The sequence below is a fragment of the Balaenoptera acutorostrata genome, chromosome 16 (assembly GCF_949987535.1).
Source record: "Balaenoptera acutorostrata chromosome 16, mBalAcu1.1, whole genome shotgun sequence".
In the NCBI taxonomy this organism is placed as follows: Eukaryota; Metazoa; Chordata; class Mammalia; order Artiodactyla; family Balaenopteridae; genus Balaenoptera; species Balaenoptera acutorostrata.
In genome coordinates, this window is record NC_080079.1 from 17,611,673 (window position 1) to 17,615,465 (window position 3,793).

The window sequence follows — 3,793 nt, forward strand, 5'->3', positions numbered from 1 at the left end:
CTCCAGGGAAGAACCTGAGGTACTCAGATGATGCTTTCCTACCTAGGACTCCCTTAGCCGAACGAACTGTCCCTGGGTGGCAGACAACTCTTACTAAATAGATGGGGGAGTCCAAGTACGGGGGGTCAAGTCACGGAGTTGAAATGCAAATGTGGGTTCTTAATGTATTTTAAAGGACTGAAGAAAGGCTGAGAGATTTTTCTGAGACCCTTTTTTTATTTTTAATTTATCTATTTATTTTTGCTGCGCTGGACCTTAGTTGCCTTGCGGCACGCGGGATCTTCATTGCGGCTTGTTTTTCAGTTGTGGCCTGTGGGATCTTTTAGTTGCAACACGTGGACTTCTTAGCTGTGGCACGCAGAATCTGAGTTGCGGCAGGCGGGCTCTTAGTTGTGGCATGTACGCGGGATCTAGTTCCCTGGCCAGGGATGGAACCCGGGCCCCCTGCATTGGAAGCACAAGGTCTTAACCATTGGGCCGCCATGGAAGTCCCCTGAGAACACTTTAAACATGAAAATCTATCAAGAGTTTCTGACAACACTGCTATTTGGTTTTGACTTGATGGTGGGGCAGAGAGGTAAGCTTCTATGATGACCAGGCTAGGGGAAGAAAGGAACCTTTACTGGACTTTGTGAGGAGAGAAGCTGAGGGGTACAAGGCCAAAGGAGTTTCTTGGAGCAAACAAAGCAGCCTGGCTGAAGACCACAGAGAGGTGGCAGGCAGGCCTCCAGGACAGACTGACCAGGAACAGGTTCGATCCCTATTGCAGGCCAAATACAGGCATTTAAAAGGAATTAGGACTCCTGAGGGCAGTGTTGGGAGAAGGCTGAATTAACTGTGTCCTACGCTCCAAAGCCAGCAGGTTCCGCTGGGAAACCAACAGGAAAGACCTGATTCCTTCAGAGACAAAGGACTCAGGAGGGCCGACTCCTGTGATCACAGCTCATAGAAGGTGCTGGAACTAAAGCAGACTGTTATACACTTGGTACCTGAGCCCAGGGGCCCCTAGCAACTCCAGGTTCTGTTTAACTCTGCTCTACTGAATTTCCACAAGATAAAGGGCCCGCCCTGTGGACTCAAGCTTGCTTTCCCCGGAAGCAGCTGCAGGTGGCCTTATTAAGGAAATGCTTCCTCTGGGACATAGGGAGGGCTCTTAGGAGGGAACCAAAGGCTTGAGTTCTGTTTTGGAGAGGAAGTCAAGCAGGTGGAGTGCACACAGCCCATTCATCCTCCTGAGGAAGCATACTACTACTGCTGTTATTGTTGTTGTTGTTATTGTTATAATAACAGTCAATCCCACTGAGCAAAGGAAGGGAAAACAGGTGAGTGCTGTTTTTGAGAAATAGCTTTGCACATTGGACTGAGCCTCTTACCCCAGGTTGATCCCAAAGGCTTTCTAGGGCAGCCTGATATGGACATAATTTAGAGGGTTATGAATTCTGAGAAAAAACATTATATTTTTATTTTTACTGAACTCTCACTGAAATTTAGCGTTTTCTTTTCTTTTAAATGTGGGCAACAAACTGTAGTAGTATTAGCAGTTACTGTGACATTTTAAAAAAAATTACTAGCTTTAGGGGACTTCCTGTGCGTTCCAGGGGTTAAGAATCCATCTTGCAATGCAGAGGACACCAGTTTGATCCCTGGTGGGGGAACTAAGACCCCACATGCCTCAGGGCAACTGAGCCTCCGTGCCACAACTAGAGGGAAGTCCGCACACCTCAACAAAGAGCCCGCACTCTGCAACAAAAGATCCTGCATGCCGCAACTAAGACCCGATTCAGCCAATAAATAAATAAATAAAATTATTAACTTTATATTTAAACGTTGTTTTTTTTTGGCCACAGCCTCTCGGCTTTCTGGATCTTAGTTCCCTGACCAGGGATTGAACCTGGGCCATGGCAGTGAAAGCTCCCAGTCCTAACCCCTGGACTGCCAGGGAATTCCCTATTTAAACATTCATAATTATTTCATGTGTTACAACCAGCATATATTCCTTGCGTAGTGGACATAATTTACAATAAAATATAATTTAAAAAACCAAAAATCTAGGGGCTTCCCTGGTGGCGCAGTGGTTGAGAATCTGCCTGCTAGTGCAGGAGACACGGGTTCGAGCCCTGGTCTGGGAAGATCCCACATGCCACGGAGCGGCTGGGCCCGTGAGCCACAGCTGCTGAGCCTGCGCGTCTGGAGCCTGTGCCCCGCAACGGGAGGGGCCGCAATAGTGAGAGGCCCGCGCACCGCGATGAAGAGCGGTCCCCGCACCGCGATGAAGAGTGGCCCCCACTTGCCGCAACTAGAGAAAGCCCTCGCACGAACCGAAGACCCAGCACAGCCAAAAATAAATAAATAAATAAATAATAAAAAAAAAGTAAAGCAGAAATTTATTAAAAAACAAAACAAAACAAAACAAAAATCTATAATTCTCCAGATAACTACTAGGCCCAAATGTATTACCCATATTAGGTAAACAGACTTTCAGAATAGAGAAAAGGAATTGCCTAACCTACTTTATGAGACTAACCTTAATCCCCAAACCAGGGACTTCCCTGGTGGCAGAGTGGTTAAGATTCTTTGCTCCCCATGCAGGGGGCCCGGGTTCAACCCCTGGTCAGGGAACTAAATCCCACATGCATGCCTCAACTAAAGAGCCCGCCTGCTGCAGCTAAGACCTGGTGCAACCAAATAAATAAATATTTTTTTTAAAAAAAAGGAGTTGTGAGGTTGGAGAAAACTTAATCTTAAAAATATATATCTCCAAACCAAAACTAGACAATGACAAGACATAGAAATAAAACTTCAGATCATCAGGCTCTGATGATATAAGACTCACTTTCTCTATTTCTTGGCTTTGTTACTTGGTGTTGGCAACTGTGACTTTAACGCTGCTAGAAATCACAGTTTCATGTCATGTTATAATGGTTATGGATTCCTCAAAATAGCATTTATAGTCATCATTAATTATAAATTATAATAGTCATTAGATTTGCCTTAGTAAAAAAGCACATAGGTAATTATATCACAGATTTGTTTTTAAAAAATATTTTGATAGCTGCATTTCAAAATAATTGGGCTCTTTTGTAATCCTACGTGTATTTTAAAATTAATTTTCATTTTATCATCTTTATTGAGGTATAATTGACATGTGATAAACTACATGCATTTAAAGTGTATAATTGGTAAGCTTTACATACTTACACTTGTGAAATCATCACCAGAATCAAGACGGTGAACTTTTTTTAAAAAAGATATTTATTTATTTATTTATTATTTTGGCTGCACCGGGACTTGGTTGCGGCATGCAGGATCTTTGTTGCGGCATGTGGCGTGCGGGCTTCTTAGTTCTGGCGTGCGTGTAGAATCTAGTTCCTGGACCAGGGATCGAACCCGGGCCCCCTGCATTAGGAGCGCAGAGTCCTACCCACTGGACCACCAGGGAAGTCCCAAGCTGGTGAGTTTATAAAGCACCCTCAAAACTTTCTTCGTGCCTATTTATAATTCCTCCCTCCTGCACATCCTCATACCTCAATCCCAGGAAATCACTGAACTGATTTCTATCACCATAGACTCGTTTGCATTTTCTAGAACTTTATATAAATACAGTCATACAGTATGTACTTTAAAAAATCTGCCTTTTTTTAAAATCATTTAAAAAATTGAAGTATAGTTAATTTACAATGTTGTGTTAGCTTCAGGTGTACAGTAAAGTGATTCAGTTATACATATATATATTCTTTTTCATATTTTTTTCCTTTATAGGTTATTACAAGATATTGAATATAGTTCCCTGTGT

General features: G+C 43.2%; 1 non-coding gene across 1 annotated transcript; it reads right to left on the minus strand.

The window, feature by feature from the left end:
* Positions 1 to 3,366: 3,366 nt before the first annotated feature.
* Positions 3,367 to 3,439, minus strand: TRNAR-CCU (transfer RNA arginine (anticodon CCU)). Its single transcript has one exon. It is a non-coding gene; the product is annotated as a tRNA-Arg (tRNA).
* Positions 3,440 to 3,793: the final 354 nt, after the last annotated feature.